The 27,626-nt window shown below is 47.4% G+C and overlaps 1 long non-coding RNA gene across 1 annotated transcript in view; it reads left to right on the top strand.

Moving 5' to 3' along the window:
- The window catches only part of LOC147217780 (uncharacterized), a 124,327-nt gene extending 102,287 nt beyond the window's left edge, over positions 1 to 22,040 (top strand). The window contains exon 3 of the long non-coding RNA XR_015108869.1: positions 22,019 to 22,040. This is a non-coding gene — a long non-coding RNA (uncharacterized LOC147217780). The remainder of the gene's footprint in view (positions 1 to 22,018) is intronic.
- The last annotated feature ends 5,586 nt before the right edge of the window (positions 22,041 to 27,626 follow it).

Below are 27,626 nucleotides of genomic sequence, written 5' to 3'. Positions count from 1 at the left end.
ATTTAATAGTGGACCTCAGAGTGGTTGCCATGTCGACCAGCCGGCATATTACTATGGCAACCAGTCTGAGCGAGACAAGGCTGCTGATTAGGGAGACGTCTAGTGTAGCCTGGCCAGCAGAGGGTGGGGAGAAAAAGGGGGGAAATGGTGTTGGGGCGCTGGAAGGGGTGTTATATATTATATGTCTGAACATCTGTGTGTGTATTTATATGTGTGTACGCCCGTGTGTGTGTGTGTGTGTGTGTGTGTGGGTGCACATACACACGCGGACGTAAAAAATTGCACAGAGACTGCTGGTACTTTTATTAATAGTAAGTTAATGGATATTTTACTTCAGACAAATGATCATATTGCTACCTGCAGTTACGGCTGTCAGATGTGTCCGTCCGTCTTAGGTTGCCATAAATGAAAAGAGGAAGAGGAGGGAATAATTGCTTACTTTGTTAACGTTCGTCCCACTTGGCTTTTCCTTTTTTTTTCTTCCTTTCCTGGTCTTCTTTTCGGAGCCGGAGCACAAAATGGACACTTTTCACGAGCATTTAAAAATGTTTTAGCTCTCATTTCAGAGCCCAACCTTTGTTTTGGTGACCGAGGCAAATTTGTACTCAGCTGGGGGGAAAAAAAAATGAAAAAAAAGCTACTTACCATATCTTGCAGAATCATATCTGGTGTTGTGACACGTGAGGGACGGAGAGGTCGGAGCTTTTAGAAAAAAGCTGTACCCTCCTCCAGGAGCATTAATGAACGTAGAGGATGCTTTAGACCTCCCAGATCCATCAGAGAAACTAATTACAAGATCCAATTAAAAAGAGAGAGGGAGATGAAGGGGAAGAGAGTGGGAGAGAGGGGAGCTGGGGGGTCTCCCTTACCATTGACCCAGTCAAGCCGTCAGCTCATTCAAGATACTTATTATAGCTTATTTATTATTCATCCACCGGCTAAATAAGAGCATGATATTTACAATAACAATAATAAGGGGCAGATGAAAAGGCAACACAAGCTACAGACGTACTAATTGCAGTGCTTTGGAGATTAAACGACTGGAAAAATGCCGTTATTTACTTATTCATAACATCCAGACATGTCAGGAGAGTTCCTCTGGTGAGGTATCTCCCCGGGGTTACAATCCTCAACAAAAAAAATGAGGACGCCTCACCAGTCTGTCGCAGACGGAAGGCGTCTGATGACCTTGTGTTTTGATTCGGACCGGAGAAGGCTTTTTTCATTCACCGGCGTTTCCCACAAACGGTTGGATTTGAACTCGCCGTCCTTTCATAAACGTAATGGAAATCCTCGACTCGATAATTACCGGCACGTCCAGCCAAGCTCCCGTCCACCGACGGTCCGTGTTATTTATTTATTTTTTTTTATTATTTTCCCCTCACACCCCTTCTTCCCACCTCTCCTTCCCATGAGCTGAACTCTAAGGAACCTCATTAAGGCCGCCAGTTCCCAGCATCGTTCGCTGTGGCAGAGGTGAAGAATATCACATAATCATAAAGTGGAGATGGCATTACACTCATCACAGGGTACAGATGAGTTTTACCGCGCGGTGGTCGGCTCGGCGGATTCGTGCTTTACTTAAATGACTCTTCCGGGGTCCCCCTTCCCCCACCCCCCTCCCATTTTCCGAGACTGTAATAGTCCTCCGGCTGAAAATGGAAAATGACCCCGCTGGAGCGACCGGCGACGACAGCCGTCCGCCTTAAATCACACCGGGTCAATCGGATCGGACACCGGACGCGAGCGATTTCATACACAAATAAAATGGCAGGGCGATCCCCCTTCATTACACATGGACGGAGATATAAGAAAAGGCGATCCGGCCCGGCCCGAAATCCGAAAAATTACCGCATCCGTGACGGTGTCGGACCTCTGCCGTGCACACACCTTTGAAATAACAGAATCCGAGATTGAGTCACGTGCTTCATAAACTGATAGCGAGGTCTCACAGGTGAATTATTAGCGCACGCGTCGGCTAATCTGAAAGCTTTATAGTCCGATATATGTAGACCATTTATATGTAAAAGATCTGGACTTTTTCCTTGTATATGCAGACGCGCCGCCGGACAACCGGAGCTGGTTAGACGCCGAGATGTCATCGGGCCGGGTGTATGTCGTAAATTCCCTTTTAGGACCGAGGCGTTTGATTTAGCAAACCCGTATCTGGCCGACTCCTACATGTTGAGGTACAACCTCAGGTCCCGTCCCGTCCCGTCTCTGGAGATCCCGATCACCATAAAGGGGAAAAAAAACAGAACAATAGATATTGTTTTTAATCAAAAAATTCTGCACAGTTTCATCCTGCCTTTTCGTAATAAAATCTGCACAAATGCCCCCAAATAGGGAAGTGCGTCTGGTTTCAAGCCAGTCGGCTTATTTCAACAGCTTGTGTCAGCTCATTTTTCATTACTTATGGCCTCCCGTTGCCGCACACATTAGGGTCAAGTCACCGATGCCCGCCTATAGAAAACCAACTACCTGAATTCCCTTGTCAGAGTCAATTAGTCTTCCCCTTCATAACGGTATCATAGGCGGAGTCGCAAACAGGAAATGAAAATCCTCAATATTGGACCCAACAGAGCTCAGAATCTCTTCCTGTTTATAAAAATACAAATATCATTTACATCTAATATGCCCGACTCTCTTTCATAACAATAGCACTCACAGTTCAATGCTATATTTTGACAGATGGAAGGCGGAGTCAACCGTTCCATCGCCTATTTTGGAACACTTGATCTGCGGTGTCTGTAATTGGGTATGATTTATGCATGTTGTGTAAAAAAAAAAAAAAAATCTCCCCAAAGTAAACATAAAATAACGCAATTCACCACGGCCTTGTGTCCTGCTGCAGGGAGACAACAGCACGCGTGGAGTCCCTCACCCCCACCAATGTCTTTGTCCTTGAGTCACAGAGGATCTTTGCTAATATACTTCTATTAGTCGAATCAAGCAGCTACAGGCTGCAGACAGCGTAATTGAATAGTCAATATTTAAAAGAATAGGAGGAAACGTTAAGAGACATGTGTATCTGCATTAGTGGTCACTTTTCTCCCTCGGAATGTTTGGTCTTGTAAAATATCGGGGCGCCAATCGATGGAGAGTTCATATTTTACGCAAGCGGCGTTGTAAACAAACTTGATCTTGATGGATAGAAGAACAGAAACAGATTATCAATGACCTATGGATGGAAGGGTTGAGGAGGGATTTCAGAGTCTTCCCTACTTCAACCATCCCTCTTCCATTTCTAACCCTGCGGAATCTTCATACTTCCCCGTTCCCCGCCATCACGGGAGGAAAGAGGTGATACCACTTATCAGCTTAAATGGGACATGACAGACAGAGCCATTGATATTATTGATCGATCCAGCTGACATTTTCCTGTCCAGTTATGCGCCTCGTATTTGTTTGGCAGGCCGAGCCAACGCGCGGACTCGCGGAATTTGCTCGGGAGGCTAGCCGGGGCAGAAAGGCAAGTTAAGTCAACTGCGAAGGGATGTTTGGGACTGAGATTCCGGAGCGAGGAGATGGAAATGTGAGAAAAGGAGGGATATATTTGTCACCGGCACTTTTTGCGCTAACCTTTCCTCATGCAAATGGCATGTGCGATCGGTGCACGTAAAAACAAAACAAACAAAAAAAAAATCAACAAACAATACCCAGACACACACACACACACCGGTACCTCACCCAAACACATACACACTGACCAGATCACACACCCCTCGGAGCTTTGGGGCAGTGCTTGAGCGATGTCTCCCCAGGGGGCTGATATTTTATAGTTTGTGTCCATCAGTGCTGTAGCCTGGGGCACCGGGGTTGACAGTAAGTGCTCTCAACACCGGTGACACTGATTCATCTGAGCTATGACACACATGAGGGGGGGTGGTGATGGTAAACCGAGCATACTCTGTTTACCATTACTAGTACGAACACTTCTGAACTTCCAAACCATCTAGTCTGGAGTTGCGGCCGCTGGATTAGGCTTCACGGAGTCTTTGGCGTAATGCAAAGTGTCTATGATATGGCAGACTAATGGGTCAGACTGTCTTAAGAAAGGGAGTCCAATCTAAGATGGCGTTTCAATTTATCATTCCCCCTCATGGCTGCGCTCTGCACTGCTGCACCTCTTCTACATATATATAGGGAGGACGTCTCTGAACCCCAGCCCTCTGGATGCGCATACTAAGCAATCAATGTGTCACCTCTTCCTGACAATCCTATTTTTTTCATAAGGTGGCCACGTTCATTTTTTCTTGTCAGCAGAAGGTAATTTGCCGTATTGTGATTCGGCCCTAAAACTTGGTGACGAGTCGTCCGATAAGTCGCCGCAGTCCCCGCCCCCACCCCGCCGGACCCCGTGCGTCAACCCCAATATGTAAAAACCGAAGCCGCCCCCAACCCCCGTCCATCCTATCTACATCCAACCGCACCCCCGTAGCCCCGTCTCCTCCTTCCACACCGAGCCCAACATAGTTGTAGTCTGAGGCGGGCTGCTAAATTAGATAAGCGGGTCTGTGGCGCAGCGCCCCTGATTAATAAAAGATGCAGTGCTCCCCAGGGACGGCCCCTCCGAGGGCCAAGCAGAATCTGCCCACAGACAATGGAGGTTGCTCTCGCACAATGAACAGGAAATGGAGAAAATGAACCAATCATGGAAATATAACATTTAAAGCAGTACTATCCAGTGACCCTCTGTAACATTTTGCATGTATCATAATAGATAATAAGCAATGCTGAGAGTGAAAAAGAACAAAAAAAAATTAATATATTCACCTATTTATGAAGCATATCCTGTTATTGACATATGTTGGATAGAGCTGCAGATACCCTGCTGTTCGTGGACATTTAGGGAACAATTTGCATATCTGTTTGCAAAAGCTACCGCAAATTCATGCTCGTTTCTCGTCCTCGCCTCGTAATCCAGTTCGCAAGCCTCTTCCATTGTATTTGATAACAGGGAAACCGCAAAACTGCAGGTCACAATAATTTCTAAAAGACCCAGTTGTTAATGTAGTGTTTGGAAAAAGGGCTCTGAAATATTTTGAAATTATTGTTTAAAAAAACTTGAAATACCAGTCATAAAAGAGCAGCCCATACAAGACCAGCACATGTAAATTATTTTTCTTTTTTTTGTAGTACTGATATTAGTAGGGGTTGCATTATCATTATTATTATTATTATTATTATTATTATTATTGTCGTTGTTAGTTAAAAATACAGTAATTCAGTTTTAGTCTGGTACCAGAAGAAGATACTGCATGAGAAAATACATGAAAAGAGCAAATGAGCACCCATCAGTTTGAATAATGCCAGAAGGGTTGCCAGGACTTCTCACTGGTTGTGAAAAATATGATATGGACGGATGAAATTACCAGAAGTTCCAAGGATACAGCGGAGGCTCGGTCCCTGACCGGCAAGAAATACAACAAAACAAAACAAAATAGATGCTTTTCCTTCACTGTAATAGGGATTACCCACACTCTGATACTCACTCAAGGTCCCTTTAATGTATTTTTCAAATCAGTGACTTCATTTGTAATTTTAAATACATGCTTTTGGAAAACAGACTCTTGTCTCACTTGCAAACACCAGATTGGGATGTTGGTGCTGAGACGAATTCACAGTAAACATAAACAACAATGGCCCTCAGTCATTTTTAATCAATATAATTCCTTATAAAAAAACAAGTGTTTAGCATGTTGGTGTGTGTGCGTGTGTTTGTGTTTGTGTTTCTCGCTCCATGAAAGAGCAGGCAAAAGGCTAACAGGCGCTCAGCTAGCTCTCACACCTGCAGCTTTTTCTCGTCACTTTGGTTTCGGTCCTACTTTACGCCATTTTCATTCAGCGGCTAATGGCTTTGTTACCAGGAGGATATTATCCTTCTTACAGCTCGTGTTGGTAAGAAAAGCCAGCAGTGATCCGGTTGCCTATGGAGACCGCTGAAATGGAAGCAGCTTAATCGCCAGTGTTCCATTTAAAAATGTACACATTTACTGCAATTCCGTATTATTTTAAACCTTTAAATCAAAGCGGCGAGGCGTTTGCCGGCACACGCTGCCCCGTGATGGTTTACTACACATTTAGACGTCACACCTGAATTCCAAACACGTGAAGCCACGTGACTCCCCCCCCCCGCCCCCCTCCCGCCATCGCACGCATCTGTCAGACAGATCACTGACACAATAGCGTTTATCGTTAAATAACCTCCACCTGCTTTGGTTTGGCGGGGAACAATGGCGAGACACTTCTAATTTTCTGCACGATAATGGCAGTCATATTGAGATGGAAAAGGTCAAGGGTGAGCTTGCGAGATTCTCATTGGTTTTGGGTATCATGCCTCCCGCAGAGATAAAATGGAGTGTGATATTTCATTTGCTCCTCCGCCCATTCAGACTGCATAGCAATTCCAGGTATTAGTTCCATGATAAGCGAGGCCTAGTTTTGCGATGATTAGGGTGCATCCAGCAGTCAAACGCGGAAGCCCCAAAATGGCTACTCTCATGTCTTGTATCAGCAGTTTTCTTCCTCGCTGTTTTTCTGATCAAAGGCGTGCGCTGACTACTTTTCCACATTTCTTTTTGAATATTTAGCGATCCGTCGCTCCTCGAAGCCCTCCAACCAGCAGAGATTGATGGCTGTTGTTGATGCATATTAATGGGATGTGCACATGCCGCTGAACCTGCCTTTGACCTTCATCCGCTCTCATATTCAGCAAGCTGATGTTGTAACCCGCTGCACTCGTTGTTGTTGTTGTTTAAGTAGAAATAAATATCTTTTACTCGAGTACACGTTGTGGCTGAGATGGTAAGAGCGGTCGCCTTGGAACCGAACGTCCAATTCCCGAGCTCCTCCCGGCGTGTCGACGCGTTTTCGAGCAAAACACGGGACCCCTTAACTGCTCCCTGTGCGCTGCTAAGTGTCTGCCTGCTGCTGATGATGTTGCACTGCATCCATAACTGAATGTGATGAAATAAAGGCCCCTTCTTCATTCGCCATCTGCAGATCAGGCCTGATTTAATAGCAAAGCTGTTATTTAGCAAGTTAAAAAGTGTCCTAGATATCATCAGATGTGGCGAGAGGGGTGTTTTGAAGCTAACTTTTCTGCTAGGCTTCCAATGTTTATGGTAAGTGGGAAGGAATCATGCGAAATGGTGGTTGAATATATTACGGTCGAGAAATAAGTGACATTTGACTTGCCCGGCGTCTGACAACGTGCTGCTCGGGGGCACCGCGGTGCACTTGGCTGCAGCCGTTATATACAAAAGTGAAAATTATTGACATTTAAATCACAAAAAAGCCCATCTTTGAATAAATCATCTATAACCTAGCCGTCATCATATGGAGGGATATTTGTGAGTTTTTTTTTTCTCCCTTTTCAACCCGGAGACCCCTTTAATTCCCTTTTATTTATTCATTTTGTCTTTTATTGTAGCCTGAGGTCCAGCCGAACAACATCTTTCAAAAGAACAGTCCGGCAAGGGGGAGTGGTCTCATCTCGCCGAGGAAGCTGCCCTTTAAGGTCATTACAGCGGTCATGTGATCAGGCGGTGGAGTCGTCCCCCCCTTGGGCCGTATGACAAACTGAGCTGCCAGGCGGAGGTGCGTGTCAGGGGTGTTTTTCCACAAAGCATTCTATAAAAGTGTAACCGGGCCGTATTTGCCCTTTCCTCTCGCAATGTATTCGGCCAACAAGCCCCCCAAGATCTCTTAAAAAGTGCTGATCCACAGAGCTGCATCTAAGAGCTTTAATCCACCCGGCTCTGCTCCGCCCCCCCATCCCGTCATCCCACCTTGCGTACGTCCTCCCTCGCATTCCCTCGCGCCGGCGTGAGCGACGAGGCGGCGGGACGGAGCGGCTTGTTTGGGCCTCAAGCTAATCACCGCACATTAGAGCATGACTAAATAAATCTTAAGTGCCACTAATTGCTTGCCAGTGAAAACAATAACAGGGTACTTGCCCAGAGGCTCTGGAGTAGTGAGGGGCCGGGGCGCTGGGGGACCGGGGGGCCCTGGCACAGGGCCAGCGGAAGAAACCAGCCCTATCAGTCAACTCCCTCTCCCCATCGCCTTCATGTTAAAGTCACACACCACTTGGCACTGTCAGTGCGCGCGCCATATGCCCCCACGGCCGCCACATCCACCACCCAGTCCCTGACGCATTGTCTCCAGACCCCACCGGCGAGGGATAAGCCCGACATGACAAGCGGGGGTCTGTCTGAGGAGGCACCATACATCACTGAATTAATAAACATGAATTAGTAATGACACAATTAGACGGGGTTGTTCTGACATTTACTCATACAATAATGGTTTTCTCCAGCGTGCAACGTTTGTTCAGCGGCGGAGCGCCATAACCCCCCCCCCCCCGACCGCCCGCCACCCCCCCGCTCCAGATCTTTGGAGGTTAAGGCTCAGAGGGTTAGCACGAGAGGAAGAGGAGGGCGGCACCGCACGGGAGGCAAATAACTCGAATAAATCGCACGCGACAGAATATCGCCAATTAACGAGAAGAACAAATTTTTTTTTTTTTTTTGTGTGTGTGTGTGTGGTTTTTTTTCTGACGTTTCCAACACATCTCAAACCGCCGGATGTCTCAGGAAAACGACCTCTGCACTGCGCTCGCACTGTGGTCTAGAAACCTTGACTCCATCCATGGAGAGCAAGTTGGAAGATAGAGCTGGTACCCGACCGGAGCGCTGCGAAGGCTTGAGTTCTGCAAACATTCCCATAAAAAAACGGGAAAACCGAATAATCTTCCCGGTTGTTGCATAATACGTCTTGATTTGTGAATAGGAGCATGTCGGATATTTGGACTTGCAAACAATTTCAAATATTCTCAGCGATGCTTTCCGCCATTTAAAAAAAAAAAAAAAAAAAAGGGTGTGTTTGTTTTCCTTTCTTTGTACGAGCTTTGAATTTTGCACTTCTTATTTTTTCTAACTGGAATATGATTAACCGGTGAATGACGGCACCGGGATGTGATCTCCCCATTCAAGATTTGTAAGCCCCTCTCTCTCTCTCTCTCTCTCCCGCTCTCATTTTCAGTGTCACTCCTCTGCAGTGTTTTCCCGCCTTCCCAGGGGACTTGTGCGCTTTTGTTAGCTTTTCTGTAAACACACGCGGCCTAATTGGTTGATTAGTTGAGGTTGACTGGCCTGTTAATTGAATAGTAATTTGGATTTGATGTGTCTAATGAAGATCCTAATTCAGTCCTTGGCGCTCGTCCAAGGGGTTTGTTTCTGAGAATGTAAATCAAACACAAAGGAAGAAAGGAAACAAAAAAAAAGAAAGATTCAGTGCTCGACTGCCGCTTTGAAAGCATGTAAATGAAGCCTCTGAGCCGATAACATTGAATAGCGCTTATCTTCCTCAAATTAGGCTAATATTGATGGTAGAAGCCTCGGTAAAAAAGTAAAACATTGATACATCGGTTTTAGTCTTGGAAAAAGTACCGGCGCAGTTCTTTAGTAATATACACTCTTTTTCTGATTCATTATTTTTCACCCTCTTTTGGGCGGGGTTATTACACATTTATGCCCTAGTATAATAATAATGTAGCTGGCAAGACCAAAGAACGCTGGCTGAGAGGTTTGGCAGACGAGCAGGGTGTTATGAAGTGTGTTCCCAAGTATTAAAATTAAAGAAAACGTTGCCTAAAAGGAAAGTTAACCCTTGTTTTCCAACATCTAGATCATAGCTAAAAATAGACTTTTTTTTCCTGTAACTGCACAACGAAAGTGCAACAAGGATAAGATTCGAAAAATAGAATAAGGGAAAATCTACCAATCCTTTGACATTCCTCTGATAGAATAAAAGCCCCTCCATTGTAAGTGCATTATGAAGAACAATCATTGACACATATTTTCGTTTATGTTTCATGTCTCTTTGATAATCGGATAACAAGAAGTTTATTAACCCAGGGTGTGAGGCCTGTACCCTCTCCAGCAGAGTCCACGCTATTTCAATCGTTCCGTCTCCTCACTATTGAGCCGAAGTTACTCACAAACCTGACACACTCTCACCGGCCAATCGATTTTAGAAGCCTGCCTGCTGCTGCGGCCATATATGAAGTCCTGTCCGTCGCCCCGCTGTTTTTCATTCCTGTTTTCTGCTGAAAAGCAGCAGAGTCTCCGGGGGTTCGAAATGCAAACACCGCATTTGAGGGATACCTGTCAAATGCTGCACACTGAGCTGGGGCCCCGGAGCTCCGCCTACATGTGGAAACCTATCTATCTATCTATCTATCTATCTATCTATCTATCTATCTATCTATCTATCTATCTATCTATCTATCTATCTATCTATCTATCTATCTATCTATCTATCTATCTATCTATCTATCTATCTATCTATCTATCTATCTATCTATCTATCTATCTATCTATCTATCTATCTATCTATCTATCTATCTATCTATCTATCTATCTATCTATCTATCTATCTATCTATCTATCTATCTATCTATCTATCTATCTATCTATCTATCTATCTATCTATCTATCTATCTATCTATCTATCTATCTATCTATCTATCTATCTATCTATCTATCTATCTATCTATCTATCTATCTATCTATCTATCTATCTATCTATCTATCTATCTATCTATCTATCTCACCTCACATCCCTCCTATGTAACTCTCTTTATATATTAATATACAAACACACAAAACATAAAGTTTTTATACATATATATATGTGTATATATACAGTTTTATGAAAAGTAATGATGCAGTTTCAGAAGTGAGCAAAAAAATGGAAGTAAAATATTGAAAATGAAATATTTTAGTTTATAGTTACTTTTTGAACAACTCGATACAAGTAGAGTTCCATAGCGGCACTTATATATTGTATTTATGTTAGCATGTTGTTTCACTCCTTCATGGTACAACTATTAATATGGGACAGGTGATGCGCAGGTGTTTGTTTTGTCCCACAAAAGTTGGACAGTGAAAGGAGAGATGCGTTCAGGGACTCGTTTAATTCATTTTCAGAGACAGATCAGGCTTAAGAGTGTCGCCCATAATCTGGGAAAGTCACCAGAGCTCCATTGCAAAGTGTGCATCACTATCGCCGTCTCCCGCCGCAGTTTATTCACGAAAAAGAGCCCCTTTAAATTCTTTATTATGCACAAGGAAGTCACATTTAGAATTAATCAGCGGAGATGTGATTTCTCATTCTCATTAGCGCCGGGAGGGATGATCTCCGAAGCCTCTCCTCTCTGCTCCCGGCGCCGCGCGGCGTTGGGCCTCGAAAGGAGCGTTTGCCCGCTGTTGTGGAGCCGTCCGGTTTACTCAGACGTTTAGTCATAATCCAACGAAATTCTTGGCGTGGCAAAAAACAGACCGGCGGCTCTGAGGTGTCGGGGATGCCAGGAACTATTCCGAAGCGAGATATATCCCATGGAGCCCCGACCTTTTACACGCTTCTTGATTTTCAGTTTGATTAGACGTTTAAAACCATCAGAACCGATCTGGTTTCTTCTTCCTTGTTTATATCCAGAAGGCAGGTGCTCTCTCTGCCACGTGATCTCAGACTTTCCAGGGCTTTTTTTCCGTTGGTGTTGGTGTAGCTGCAGCTGACGCTCGCAGGATCGGCGTGAGCCGGGCCTTCTGTGTCCCAAAGCGTCTCCCAGGCAAAAGGCAAATCTGCGTCGCTCCCCCCCTCCCTGTTCTTTCAGCGTCGGTTTCTCTCTAAACAAACATAGAATGTGTTAATATCAGACCCCACACGAAGCAGTTTTTTTTAAGTTATATTCAGTTGAGCTGAAGATTTATCTTTTTGCTTAAATAACCAATACCTCTGCTGCCTCACTCATTCATCCACTCATGCACATGCAGCGTTGCTTGATGCAGCTACGTAACAGGCCAAACTGCTATAGCCATTAGCAACCTCAGGTGGGGGAGTGAGCCCCATTCCTGCTCGTGCACACATACACACACACACATGCACGCACACACACACACACACACACACATTTCCTCGCACTATTCCTCCATCTATCACTTACCCGCATACTTAAAGCAGTAGTCATTAGTCACTCTCATCTTCCCGCCCTTAATGAGAAAGCAATTACCGCAGGCTTCTCTCCCATCCCAGCGGCCTGGCAGCGTTTTTCCGAAACCCGCGTCCCCACCTGCTCGGCTCTGCGTCTTCTCCACCGCCAGATTCCCCTCTTCCCTTGCACCTCTTCTCCTTTCCACTGTGGCTGCAGACTCTCTGTGTCTCTCCATCCTCTCTGCAGCCTCTCTCTTTCGCTCCTCCCATCGCTGAGCTCTAGGCTGCTCTGGGCTTTAGACGGATCACTCTCACAATGGTTGATCAATACGGGTATTGATCCACTGGCAAAATGTTTATAAAATCATTCTAGGCAGCTGCAGTGCAGAGGGGAGGGGTTGCGGGGTGACGGGCGAGTCGGCACGCCGTACTATTCGCCCGCGAGAGAGAGCCACCGTTGACGTGATTGGCTGCATTTCTGGCCGCCTTGCCAGGGAGAAGGCTGGCATGGTGTGTGTTGCGTCGTCGCCGTGGCTTGGTACACCACAATCCTCTGCCAAAGCACGGGACGGAAGTTCAACTCTCTTCCCGCAATGCAATTTTGTCTCCGTTTGCTGACCGATCACCGGGCTCGCCTCCGTCGTCGTCCTCTCTTTTGACAGGAAAATTAAAATTTAAAATCCACCCTGCCAGGCTAGCTCGCATTAGACCGCCCTTGTTTACAATATCGCGTACACACACACGCTGTCAATCAGCGCTGTTGCTAACTTGCACATGCAGATGTCCCATTTACAGGGTCATGAGGGAAGAAGGAGCAGTTCAGTGACCGGATCCGGCCCCCCCAACCCACAAACTCCCCCCCTGCCCATCCTTGCCACCCCCCTTCACTCCGCCGCTTTGAAGCCTGCTATAAATGAAGGACTCAGTTGTAGTCTCTTTTACCCCAGTTTGGGGATCATTAGCAACATTATCAGCAAGTACACACACACACACACACCACCACCACACAGCATGCCGCTTGTGCTCTGAAACACACTGTTGCTCCACATGGGAATGCAACTGACAGGCCCGCTGTCTGAAACACTGGAACATTTAGTGCCGCGCAACCAGATAGCGGATTGAAGTGCCATGGGTTATCAAAGGCTTTGTTATCTTGGGAGGGACTTTTGCTATGTCTTGTTGAGCGATGATGTATGAAATGTTTCTTTACACAGAGAAGATAATTACAGTGGAGAGTACAGTGTGGTGTAACTCTTTCCAGGAGCGAAGCTGAATAACATCTGCCAGCCATGAGGCGAGGCTGCTGCAGTGACCTACAGTCAACCTCGGCCCTCTTTGGTGTGTGTGTGGTGTGTGTCTGTCCGCCCGCCTCCATCTCTGGCATCCATTCCCTGGATCCAGATACCCAGACACGGGTACAAACCGCAAACTGTGGCCTTACCCGGTCCGCCCTTGTACCAAACAGAGTTAAGCTAATTACGGATGATGATACGTACAACAGTAAATACGTGTCAGATTGTTTATCGGACGCAGATGTTTCCTTTGTTTGACTCACGATGGACAGATCCTCCTGCACTCTTGGTTTTCCCCCATCCAGGTCACCACCCCCGGAACAGGATTGGCACACACACACACACACACAGACACATACACACACACACACACACACACACACACACACACACACACAACGCGTTCCCCTAACAAATACATGAAGAATGTCTCACTCGTGAAAACGCCTGAGCGCGGTGATTATTCCAACACGTCCAAAAGTGGCCACAGAGCGTTCATTACCATAACGCGTAATGAAGACGAATCCCTCATCGTGTTGTCTGTGGTTGCAGAGTGCAGCAGACGGCTGTTAAACTCCACCGCCGCTCCAGATGTCCTCCAGGCCGGCTCTCGTCTGCGCTCGAAAAAGACCGAAATGCGATTTTAACTGTTTCCCCCTTCTTCAGATTTTTTTTTTCCTAGGTCGACCCCGTGCACACACTCACATTTTTCACCTTGCCACCCACGGCAGCCGCCCTCACCTATTTCAGAAGTGGGTTTTTTGTTTCATTTGAATCGAGGAGGGGTCGGCGGGGGGGGGGGGGGGGTTCTCGGGTTCTCGCGCTTCTCACAGAAATCAATTTGAGCCCGGGCCGCGTAGCCAAACAAAGAAGTGCACTCATTTCAGCGCGGGCACAGACGTAACCCCTTCCCTTCGCCCCCCTCCCCCCTCCCGCGCTCCTTTATTGGAAGACATTTTGTTCTCACTGTGATGCCATTATGTCAGTCACTGAAGACATGTGCTGATGTGGAAGCACGGCTGCTAAATGGGTCACGGCAAATAACCGTCATCAACCGCCACGTTTACATTTCTGAACCTACATCTTTTGGTATATTCGATATCCCTGTTCTTACCTTCCTGGTCGGGGTTGCGCCTCGGCGGCGGCAAACATTTTCCGTATCCTTTTCCTCCGGCGGCGAACCCTCTTTGTACATCAGTTGAGACCGACGGTTAATGCAGCCTCCGGATCAGCCTCTTTCCTTGCTATGCTTTTATTGATTTCAGCCAGACAGAGACAGACAGAAAGAAAGGGCCTTTTCATGGAGAAGTTAAATGGTCAAGTAGTGGGTAGAGGGTGGCTTTCACCACTTTATTGACGAGGTGGAAAAATGTCACTATTATGGAGGCCCTTGCAGCAGATAGCGAGCTGATTGGATGAGTGCCCTCGGGTCAAAGTGGAGCATGTTCCCCCTGCAGCCAAACGGCGGCAAATAAAAGGGCAGAAGAATCCACTTGATCTGGAGGTTAGGTATGTTTCTACCCGGCCTGTCTGTTGGCAACATCTCTCTTTGTGTGTTACGCAGAATTAGAATTGAACTTGGACACGTTCTCCATTCGGGCGCTCTCGTTTTAACGTGCGGGGTATTCTGCTCAAACCCCCGCGCGCACGTTGAAGAACATCTCACTGTCCTGCCTTTGCGATGCCGCTTTGATATTTTCTGTCTCAAACGAAGATGAGAAATGATTTGGAAAAAACAAACAAGATTGATTTCAAATCAATCCGGACAGGCGGGGCTGGCGGCCGGTTGCCGAGCGACGCGAGCACGAGTGGCTTCAGCAAGGCCCTCGCGAGTATGTTAAGTGGACTGCTGTGATTTATTGTTCGACTGAGATGAGAGGAGTAGGTGAACAAGTTTTTTGTGCGTCATTTGGCCGAAATCGGCACGATAAACCCTTTTGGATACTTTCGCCGGTTCCAAATGGGAGGAACGAGGCTGTTTCTCGGTGCGTTCGGACAGCAGATGATCCGGGGACCGGGGACCTCAGCTCCCAGAACCATTTTATCTCCTACTTTATACAAATCCATATGAAGTCATATGACATTGTTGACTGGTGGAACTCATAAGCCACGGCCCATTATCAGGAGCGCCATTTTTAAAAGATGCTTGTTTTCCTTTGATTAAATGGACAGAACCGAGGAGAAACTGACCAACGAAGGAGTCCAAGCTCTTAATGCCTGCTATGCCTCAGAGGTGTTTCCAGGGCTCGCGGACGAACGTCAATATCCTTTTCCAAAATGGGTACGGAGTTAGCTAACATCGGGGTTCTTCACAAGGTGAAGCACGCAGGGAGAAATAAAAACACTTCGACCCATCCGATAGTCTATGTTATCGTTCCCGTGCAGAACAGGAATGCCGCGGAGACATGGCTCTTTCTATTGTCCGTGTCATCTTTCTTTTTATCGCGGCAGATTGATTTCGGGCGTGGCGCTTAAGATGCACGTCGCAGACGCCCGCGTAACACCGGTACCTACCATTGTCGCTTACCGAAAGAGGGGAGTTCTTACGACCAAGTTCCAACTGGACAGTTTTTAGAACTCTTCTTTCCAAAAGCAGCTAACGTCTTCATGTGATCGCAGTGAGTGAGGAAGCGGTTGACGTGGACTCACAACCCGCCCGGGGGCGAGGCTCGTGCATCTGCACGGATGAAGGCAAAAAATATAGGGGAAGTCTGCACAGACGAAGGGGTTCAACCACATGCCCCCCCCTGCCACCTGACGTCAGGCGGTCTAATTAGCTCTGCATATCAGGTGGTGGGCCCCTCCTCGCAGGACAAGACAGACCTCTGGAAAGGTCAGCAGAGACAGAGGAGCGCTTAATCAGGAGGTGAAATGGTTTCCTTTCCAAATTGATTCCAGCTCCAATCGAACAAGAGCGTCTTGTGTTGAGACACTTAGAGACGCAGGCTGAAGGCCACGGGGAATTTAAAGGGTGCTTTTAACAACGAGACATTAGTAAATAAGAGCCGCCGGGGTGACATCTGCACCGGTGCCCATCGGTACCAATTGTCCGCGGTTAATTCGGTTTCGGGGTATTCTGCGTGTCTCGTCCGGCCGAGACGAAGATTCTTCAGCTGCGGCGGGACGCGTTGCTCCTCCACAGAGTAACAAACTAACAAACCTTTCGCGTCGTCTTGAAGCATCCCGGAATAAATAATTTGTCTTTGCAAAGTAAACCGACCGCCATAGACGCCGACCCCCCCGAAGTGTTACATCTCCTTTCACGCCCTCTTAAAAACTCTTTTCACAGCAGACTTGTCACAGACGTGTATACATAGAGGGGAACATCTGAGCTCAGCCCATCTCACACACATCTGCACACTACACATCCACCAACTCCCTTACGCTGACTGCATAATATATGTAATGAAATAATGTTTCCAGTGGGGATGGTTGTGGCTGGGGGATGAAGATGTGGAGTGAATATCAATGGAGCTCCCCCAGACTCCCCCGGTTCAATTGGTGTGATGGTGGGGGGTAAATGAATATGTGGGAGTGAGAGGAGCTTTATCCCTTTGCCCAAAGCTACTGCGAGGAGTCCGCACAGACAGAGGAGGGGGCTCTTCACTTACCCACTCAGTCATTATGAACTTAGGATTCATGCATTCTGACCGATCTTGAATCATCCGCCGCCGTCTAAGCCCGACCCCGCCCCCCTTCCCTCCTCGTCCGAAAGCGGCGCTCGCTCCTGAGTTTAAAAAAAAAAGCTGATTATTCTCCCCGGGTTTAAGTTCGCCGTTGCGTCGAGTATTCGCACGTTGCGGGTCCGGGGGGTCAGGCACCCGGGCAGGACGCCGCTCCTCGCTTCCCCCCCCCGATGTCCGGTCCCGTTGCGCCGTCGGAATCAGTTGAACCGCTTGTCTGAGGAGTCTGGGTTGAAAAAAAGAAATCTGCAGAAAAGACGGATTACATTTTCTCTCCCGTGCCTCACCTTGACTGACTCAAGTGAGCTCATCTGTTCCGTCTTGTCGGTGTGGAGATGCTGCGTCTCCGCCAGTCGGCTCTTTGATGTTTTAAACATTACCATTAATAATGTTTTCGGCATCAAAATTAATTGCTTTCCTACTGTGCCTTGCCCTCTTCATCCTACACCGGAGCATGAATAAATCACGACTAACTACCTTTGTCTTGATATTTTGAGGTCAAGAATTTGGGATGAGACCAAACTTGAGCGTGGCCGAGAGGAGTGCTTTGCATCCAAGTTGTGTTTATGGCGTGGGAAGTGTGTGTGTGTGTGTGGGGGGGGGGGGGGGGGGGGGGGGGGTCTGTTTTTCTTCTTTTTTTTTTTTTTTCACCCTTCCGGGACCTTCAATGCAATACACCCTGACCTCTCCACAGCGTCCTCACGCAGCACCAAGATCTGGTCCAGGCCGGTAAAGGAGGGGTTGAATCCGATTCAGGGTTCTGGTCGGTAGCGGGTATTGATTTATGGTTAGTTATGGTTATGGTTTGAGTTAAAGTGCCCATAATTAATGGAATGTAAGGTCCTAATAAGGGTAGCTGTGCAGAATCTCTCCCCCCCTCTTCACTCGCTCTGTCTCTCAGTGTGTGTGTGTGTGTGTGTGTGTGTGTGTGTGTGCGCCTTGTTATATAACAACGGTAGGTAAATGTGAATGTTTTGGGTTCTTTTGCATGACCTCTTCTTCTGTCTACAGTTGAAATGTGAGAAGGCCGTGTTATCTAGACAGCATGACCCTTTGCCCAAATAACTGGAATGCCAATCAAAGAGGGCTTTTTTTTTTTCTCCTTCTTTTTCTCTCCGAATGAAAATGTGAAATATCGGAGGCGTCGCCGAGTTCACTCTGGAATGACGTTTAGTGCAGGATGTGGTGACTTTAGAATTAGTTTGCATTCGACGCCAGAGAGGTATTTTTGTGACTTCCAGATGTTCTGTTATCTATAATTCCCAGCTGTGTCCCAAGATGTTAAATGGGCTGGAAAGTTTCTGTCCAAGTTCTGTTATACTCATCAAACTCTGGGAAATGTAATTAGTGCCTTTTGGAGTTCACGTTGCCGAGCAACTCCTTCCTAAATAAACATTAGAAATTGCCTCCCTTCTTCATTTAGCCACACCTCTTATCTGCCAAGCACCTCCTTTTGAGTGGCTTTGGCCCTACCCAGTCTCTGGGGCCCCGCGATGTGAAGACAGGGTGAGGAATGTGTGAAGCATCCAAGGAAACATGAACTGCTATTTTCCCACAAGTATGAAAAAACAGAGGCCGCTGCTGTGGAATCTTTCTGACTCAATCGGCCGGTGGGAAGGCCGCCGTACAGTAAGGCATCGGTCTCAGGACTTACACGTCTCCGTCGCGATGAGGGTGAAACCCCAGGGAGGAAGATAGAAGCGGCCGCTGGACGGACGGGCCCGCCTGGGAGTTTTTCCGCATTGTCCGCCGTATCGGCTTTTCGCCGCGCGTCCACGCCTCCTCGACGGCGCCGCGGGACAAACCGTCCCCGAGCTCACCCGGATCCGACTCGGAAAGCGGGGCCGAACGGGAGGGGGCGATCGTTGCGGACGCCCCCCCCCCCCCCCCCCCCAAAAGGCATTTCCATAGACCCAGATGATTACCGCACTGTAATTCCTCATACTTTAAGACGCAGGGTTGAAAGGAATTCCCGACCAGACACACACACACACACATGCAAAACACACAGCAAACTTCAATGAGTCTTTCTTTCCTGATTAAATTTTCACTGCCCCCATAATTGCTGTTATATTCATCATAGGCCTCGGTATTTATAGGGTCTGTTTTCATCATAGTAATAATGTCACTATGGAATTCCCATTCAGAGAGAGAGAGAGAGAGAGATACATCACAGGGTATATGGAGGGATCACGTGCAGAAAGGGAGGACTGGTTCTTGGATCCGGATATCACGTTTGATTTCGAGGAGGTCACGACAAAAGGGCGGCGCGCCGGGCTCCCCTGTAAATGCTGTAAATATCCACTTGTTTTGTCTGGACTTTCGCCTGACCCCCCCCCCCCCCCCTCCCCGGTAGAAGTCGGTCCAGCTCGGTCCTCACATCTAAAACTGGAGCTCGCGGTCCTCTGAGCTGGGAAAACCCATCTATTTTTTCCCCCCTTTCTTTTCTCTCCCTCTTCCTTTCCCTCTTGCACAATGCAGAAATGCATTCAAGTCTGCGTCTTTTTTTTTCCGACCCCTCCACCCCCCCCCCCCCCACCCCTCTCCCTCCCCCTCTCCTTCCCCGGCCCAATTCTGTTTTAAGGGAACCCTTGCTCGTCTTATTCTCTGCCCCCACGATGTTGCTCCCAGTATTTGGGTATATATTTAACACCCACATGTGAGGCCCGGTGAAAGTTCTCGGGGAATGGAAAGGAAAACAAGCGTGCCCTCTCCCCCGGCCCTTTGGTGCTGCCCTGCTATAAATACCTCCGGGTGGCGCGCCAGTTCCAGCATCAGTGGCATGGGAACTTCTCTCCCTCCTCTGGTCCATCGCTCAGGCGATGAAGAGCAGCCTGGGAAGGCCTTAGCCGGCAGGCTGGCTGAGGGGATGAGAGGGTAGGTGTGTGAAATGTGGGTGGTGAGGAGAAAAAAAGAAAAAGGAGAAGTTTTGAGGAGGAAATATGGACACGGTGGTGTCTCTCTCTCTCTCTCTCTCTCTGTCTGCTACCCCGAGAAGCATCCCTTCTCCGCCGTTCCCTTTTTCAGAACACCTCACATATACGGCGTTTATGCCGTGTTGTCTTATGAGGATTGTATAATATGTGCTTTTCACGCCGTTAAAAAAAGGCATCCCCCCCCCTTCCTCTTCCCTGCAAAGAGTGTTTGTTGTGTTACCTCGCACCCCCCCCCCGTTCCCAAAAAAATTGATTTTGACTTTTCAAAAGGTTTGTTCTTCGCTCCGCTGTCTCTTTGTGTCAGCACACAACAGGCTCAGCTGATGTTTTTAAGAGTTCGAGGTAATGGTTTTAAACTGGCAGACGAAACACCCCGCCCCCCCCCCCCCCCACCGCCGCCATCCCGACTTTTCCGCTTCCACAGAGTAAATAGTTCTGCGCGCTCGAACCGGGTGACTGACTTAGCCGGGTGATTATTTATTTTTGGCTTGTTGAGGGCTGAGGAAGTAAGTTAAAAAGATGCCGCGTCTCCGCGCCTCTTTTCATCTGAGAGACATCTACGGGCCGGCGATCGCGCTCATAAACACCACGCTCAAAACAAATGATATCCATGAGCCGAATGCGCGCCGCTAATAAAGAATGGGAGCGGAGAAGTGCGGGCTCCTCCCGACGAATCGCGTCTTTCCAAAGGGCTCGGCTGCAAAATAAATACCCGGCATCAAAGCTTTTTGTTTCGCCGTTTAACCCTCTGAGTCAACAGATTAAATGTCTCTGTTGTTCCTTTCCCCCCCTCACACCTCTTAGCATTCTCTCGGCCTCCTTTCCTCTCCCTCTCCTAATATGCTCCTTTCCTCTCTCCCCCACTCCTACAAGGCTCACTTGTTATTTTTTCGTACAAGGTCCTGTAATTAAGTTTGACATAAGCACAGGGATTAAATATGCGGTTCAGAAGGGAGAGAAAGGAGCTCTGTTACAATCTCAAGGCCAGCTGTAAAATGGAACCAGATTGCAACACTTGGAAAGTTTGGGAGAGGTGCCGAGACCGGAGCCGCGTTCCACCGGCGGCGGGGTTGGAGTCCTCCGGCTTCAGAGCGGCCGAGAGAGGCCCGGAGGAGCCCGGGGCCAAGAAAATAATATGTTAAAAATCTTCGGGCGCGGGACCAACACACGACCCGGTCCAATGATAATTTATTTTTTCAGCCAAAAGACTGCTAACCCCTCTCCCGCGCTCCTCCCCGACCCCCGCCCACCGCCGGCTAAACGTTAACCGTTGTCTATCCGACCGCGCGATGTATTGTTTCGCCGCATTTGCAACCGAAATCGAAAGCGTTGTGCTTTAAACAACGAGAAAGCAAATGAATCCCGCTAAACGGGGAGAAAGAGAAGGAGGAATCCGGCCCGTAATCTGCCCGGGCGGAGAAGCGATTGTAAGTCAGACCCACGGCGCGGCGGGGAAAAGGCATTTCACGTGCTATCGTTCAATCGCCGACACCAAATATAGAAATATAGGCTAAGATCGGCCCCCAGTGCAGCGAGCGTGTCGATAGGATTTTCCTCTGTTCTGAACTCTAAGAGGTCTCACATGGAACTTTGCATTCTTAAATAACTCCGGCGAAACGCTTTAATCTTAATGAGTCTGAACAGCAAATCTCTCATCTGCAGCAAAAAGGATTAGGAATACAGGAAAGAAAAAAAAAAAAAAAAAAAAAAAGAAAGAAAAAGAAGTGCCGTTCCACTTTGATGAATTGTGTTTAGAAAATCCCCGGGCATGAAGTTCCCCCCGATGAACAAAGCGTTAGGCAAGAATGGATGCTTTTAGACAACACAACTTATCTGGGAGAAACAGAACACGAATTTAAGTGAAAATACAAAAGGGAGCTGATTCGACTCCTCTGCCAATGATAAAGGTGACTAACTCTTCTCCTCAATCCACTTCGCCACTTCTGGAATCAAAACCTGGAGTAGCTTTGCACAAATTACGCCGCGCATTGTGTTTTGGGGCCGCTTCATCAGCGTGTGTTTATTTATACGGCCTCCCGCTATTGTTAAGCGTAAATAAATGAATTCATAATTTCTTTTTTTTTTTTTGTTCTCCCCACCGCCTCAGCGCTCCAGACGGGCGACCGGGTGATGAAGAACACGGCTGATGAACAGAGGCAGTTAAGTGCCGAGAGATGTCGCTTTCCGAAAAGCCGCGCCGCTCTCCCGCTTTTTCCGCCGCCGTTTCGCGATAAGGCCCGACTTTTTTTCCGACGTTTGAAAATTGCATTTAGTAAAGTACGCCATTATGCCGAGGTGTTTATTTTTTATTTGATTAATACATTATTGATAATATGGTAATGTAATCCAAATGAAAGCAGTTTGGCGTTTACTTGATTAATTATTACGCTATGGTGTAATTTCCCCAAACAGCTTCTCCGAGTGCCAGGGGTTAGAGCAGGAAGCCTCTGGCTACTTCACACTGCTCAAACTACAAAGAGCCTGACTGCACTGGGACCTGCTCTCGGTTCCCCCTTCCCAAACCCCCATACACCTCCCCGAATGCCCCCCGGGCCTTTGGAGAACTACTCAGGCAGATTTTTCTTCGTTTTTTTTTTTTTTTTTTTTTTTTTTTTTTCTCCTCGCATTTATACTACCTTCCCTTTCAAATCAGCGATGCCCTTTGTTTCCCGTAATGGACATATGTGAAGGGAATTTTGCTGATGTTGGCAAGACACGTTTAGATCCATATTAATGAGAAAATGCTCTCCGATATTCCATTGGAAAGGCTGTGTGTGTGTGTGTGTGTGTGTGTGTGTGTGTGTGCTGTTTGGTGGTTTAAAACCAGCCTTCACGTTGCCAATATTTCAACGTCTTCTGCACGCCGTGCTGCGGTAAATATTACCATACACTTGACCTGTATTGATCCCCCCCGGTCGGGCTGCGTACCCACTCCGCCTTGTTGAGCCCGAACATCTGGTCACCAGAGTGCTCCTTTGAATGACAGATAACATCTGGGAAGTCTGCTACTATCACAGGAAACAATGTTCCTATCTCCCCTTTCCCGCCCCTTTATCTCTCTCCACCCCCGCCCCCCCTCTTGTCCCTCTTTCCCCGTGTCCCGCTCATAAGCACATCCCTATCATTGATTTCCCATTAACCCGTTCTAGAATGTGAATATCTGTCCGTCCAGACACGCAGACACCGATTGATTGAGTAACAAGGCCGCGTCTGACGGTTCCCGTCAGCCGGTCGAGGTCCTCGGGACGTCTTGCTAACTGTTCCGGCGCACTCCTCCTCCCGCCTGTACAGGTTGTCTGGCTTTATTTTTATTTTTTTTACCAGTCCCCCCCCCCCCCCCCCCCCCCCGCCCCCTCTGCACAGGCACCCTTCCCTCCCTAACCCTAACCCCCTTTTCATTTTCTCAAACCCTCCAGAGTTCATAATCCCCCCGTCCAATGCACCTTCCTCATTTTGGCCTCTCTGTTAATATTGACTTTGCATTGAGCTTCCGGTCACATATGTAGAACTAATAGCTGAAAAGCCCGGGTACTCGGCGTTCCGTTTTCTCTCACAATACCGCGATAAGACGTCAGTGCGCAAACATACACACACACGTGAGGTTGAAGACAAGGAAAGAAGGTGGAGAGGGTTTTATTTTGACATGAACTGTTGCCCTAAAACATTCGATCACGTCTTATTGAAAAAAAAGTCTCTTTAGAAGTAATCCTCTCCGTCTTATTTCAATGGAAGTGTAATTTTTTTGCTGTGTGTGTATGTGTGCGTGTTTGTGTGCTAGTGCGTATGTCAATTTTTTTTTTTTCCCCCCGCTGAAAGGACCCTCTGTTAAAACATATACTTACGCGAAACGATGTCATCATACCCATTTCACAATGTACTTCCTCTCCCTCGCCGCTTTGGCGGCAGCGATAAAGTAAAAGTGTTTGTCGGGTTGTGTGTTTGCGAGCCACGACGGAGGCAAGTTAGGAAAAAAAAAAAAAAAAGCCCTTCATTTAAGCGTGGCGTGCCTCCATCAGTCCCAGTCTCTGATGTACAAAGAGCCCAGAGGAATGAGCTTCACAGCTGTTTGTAAACTATGGGAACAGGAAAGGTCAACAAAGTAATGCACTGCGTTTTTTTTGTAACGCATTTTCATCTCTCTCTCTGTTCCACAGTGAGACAGCGGGGCTGTGCCCTGCCTCAGTAGTACTGCTGCATCTGAATTACTGTTCTTGCCTGGAGAATAATGGTGAAAGCATAACCCCATTGTATTCTTTGATAAACTCTGGAAAACGCACGGTATAAGCCGAGGAAGAGGCGCGGTTTAAGGGCACAATTGCCTTGCAAATCTACCATGGCAAAGTTTTTTTGTGGGAGAGAGAGTGAGGGAGAGAGAGGGGAGGGTGGGTGAGGGAAAGAGAAAAGGGGGGGGGGGGGATCCAGCATGGGGAAGAGTAGGGGGGTCTGCGTTGCAGGGACATGTGTTATCTCTGGGTGCAGAGGTCTTTGTTTGCAGGGCAGAGAGGTATAGATTTCCTCTCCATGTCAGCGCCTTTATTTATGGCTCAGCGCAGAGGGGACAATAGCAAACTAATCCACTACTTAATCAGGATTAATATTCAAGTCGCAAATATTAATTCAGAGGCATAAATAAGAAAAAGAAAAATGGAGGAAATGCAGAATGTGTCAAAACGCTCAAACAAATAAAGAACAAAACAGCCCGAGATCCTTGACCGGAATTCCCATCGCATGAGTACATTATTTTTTTTTTCTACCGCGTCCTGCAGTCTGGTCTCGCCGTTCTGTCTGATTTCTTTATTCATCTTCTTAATGATTTTCTATAGAGGAGCGAGAGCCGGGGGAAGCTGAAAAGCCGCATGTTGTTTTTGGCTATTCTCCTCACTAAGCTCGGGCTTTAAGATCTGGATTTGAATATTTATGATGGAAAATAATAGAGGTTATAAAAATAAGTCCCCGCAGAGCCGGGCTGTAAGTTATAGCGGTGAGATACGACTCCCATATCAAAGGAGCCTGGAGATGGTGGCCGGTATCCTGATGCCTGTTAAAAAAAAAAAAAAAAAAAACACTAAAAAAAAAAAAAAAAAATCATCAAAAAATAAATAATAAAACTAAATCCCTTCAGGCCAGCTGAGCAGACAGTGTGGTTCTGATCCGAATGAGCCACCCGGTCCTTCTGGGACGGGCGCAATGTTGGGGGGAGACGAGAGACAAAAAAAAAAAAAAAAAAAAAAAAAAATGTTTTTTTTTTTTTTGTAATTGTCTTTCGCGCAACAAACGGAAGACGACGAGCCGCCCGGGTCGGAGCGTTTGACTCGTTTCAAATAGTCTCACCCGCTTTGAGGCTGAAACGCGTGACAGTATCCTCCTCTGACGGACGGATAACTCGTCTAGTTTTAACATGGCACCGCTTGACCCCGCCACGCGCTCGTTTGCATTTGAAACAAGTGACACTTCGCCTTCCCCGCTGACGGTTTGTCAGTCGTCGTCAAGGCGACCGACCGAAATCAGACTTTTGTAACTTTTGTGAAGGTGACGTTTTTGAGAGCTCGTCCTCCCCTGCCAGGCCCCCCCTCCGCGTCTCATCGGTGCAGATCCGCCGGGGGGGCCCGGGTTTAGAAGATCGATCATTTCATACCGCTTGAAAGGGAGTCTGCGCGAAACGCCTTTTTTTAGCGCGCCGACCGATGTTGATCTGCTTATTTATTACATGAGAAAGAAACATAAAAGGGGCTTTACACTAGATTAGCGAGATATTATTGCCCAAGCAAGCGTGCATGTCCAAAGCGCCCGCCAACACACACACATCCACGCACCAGCGCGGTAATCCCACACTAGGGGGTAAAGGGCTGTTGTATACCGGCCCGGAAAACCATTGTGATGTTCAAAGGGACTTCACAGAGAATCTCTCCATTGATAAGGTCTAATGTGATGAGGGACTGTAAACTTCATCTTTTATACATGGCGACATAATGTGAAAGGTCAGCTTATCTTAATCCTCAAATCTGCAGCATCCAGGCCCGCGGCCCCCCGCTTCATAAAGTTAAAGAAATAATCTTGGAGTCCATTCTGGAGACAGCTCTTACTATTTTCTCCGTCGGGTCCAATCGGCGGATATCATTAGAGGGTACTATGAATGCGCCGTGAGGAATGATTATTTCTCATTTCCAATCGGCCCCGATCACGCTGTAGAGTCAGCTGGACCGCGCGCTCATGGCGAGAGGCTTTATTATGTCCGGTGATTAATCACCGCGCGATGCTTTATCCCTCTTAGACGCGTGGCACACAGTCAGCCTTGCTCACAGAGGAAGAACTGGAAAACATCCCCTCCGATGGTAAGGTGCTTACCTGATTCTCCACGCTCTGTTTTCTTCTTTCTTTTCGACATAGCACAGCCCGATTAGCGTTTCTGCCCCACAGCAAGAAGGTCGGCGGTTCAAGTCCAACACGGGGAGCCACTAGAGTCTCCTCCCGCAGTCCAAAAATATTGAGGTTCATCGGAGACCCTACGAGGTCCGGGCCCGGGAATGAGAGTGAACGGTTGTAAAACGAGAGCGTGGATCGTTGGGAGTCTTTCCCCGCGGCCCCGTGATCGACCGGCCCGAGATGAACCTCTCGCCCAATGACAGCCGGGATCGGCTTCAGCAGCCCCGCCACCCTGAGTGCAGGATTGGCAGCATAGATGATGAATGAACGACGATATCGACGAAGACCGACCGGCTCCCGTCGTATCAGTCAATTAGAGGACTATCGTCCTCAGTGTTTATGGAGTTTTACTTTATTGCCGGTATTCGTTGCGCGTGAAGAAATGGGCCGCCGCGGCGTCTTACCCCAGATTTTTCGCCACACACTTCTTGATCTGTTTTGACGGGTCCCGGAAAAGGTGGCGTCGACTTAAACAAAGAAGCCACCTCTCTTCTACCCCCGATCTCGGAAAAAAAAAACCCACCGGATGACAGATTACACACCGCGGCGCGTAATCCAAAGGCGTATTTTGTTAATTAATGCGGTTGAAAAAGGTTACAGTCTCGGGACTGAATTTGGGGGAAGTGGTTGTTTAGGGATTCTTTGTTCTCGCCTGAATGTGTGTCAAATGTAGACAGATGGTGAAATATTCATTCCGTGACTGTAGATCATATTAGGGTGTTTTTGTTTTGTTTCGTTTCACATCCCACCCCTAATTTGCCGGCGGTACAGTTTTTGGGTAAGTCTTGCAAACACGCATCAACTTTAACAAAGGGAGACCCCCATCCTGTAGCCTTAATTAGAAGGAAATTGTAAACAGACGCATGCCTCTCTTACGGATTATCCATACTTTATGACTGCATGTTTGAAGTTGGGAGGGATTCTGAATCAGCACAGCTCAACTGGTGCTCTTATAGGACATCGTTGTCTTCAATTATTTTCAGTTATTCTCCTGCCTGTAAGAGGCAGGAGATCATTTATTATTTAAAGATGCAATCGCTGCTGTTTATCCCGGATTTTTTTTTAAACCAGGAAATCTTCTCGTGCAGTTTTTCCTTTTTTTTTTTTTTTTTTTTTTTTATTAAAAGGAACAAGGTGTAATAAAGTGCGGTTTCAACTAGACGCTTGTCTCTCCGGAGTGAGTGCTCATCTGCCATTATTGTGATTTAATATGAATGGTGCCAAGCAGCTGCTGAGAGACAAGATCTAACGAGCATCGGGGATGCTTTAGTATGTACATAAAGGGTCGCGTG

Source organism: Fistularia commersonii, chromosome 27, assembly GCF_037954325.1.
Source record: "Fistularia commersonii isolate RoL2024-O1a breed Wild chromosome 27, RoL_Fcom_v1.0, whole genome shotgun sequence".
Taxonomy (NCBI): Eukaryota; Metazoa; Chordata; class Actinopteri; order Syngnathiformes; family Fistulariidae; genus Fistularia; species Fistularia commersonii.
This window is presented reverse-complemented; position numbering and strand designations above follow the sequence as displayed.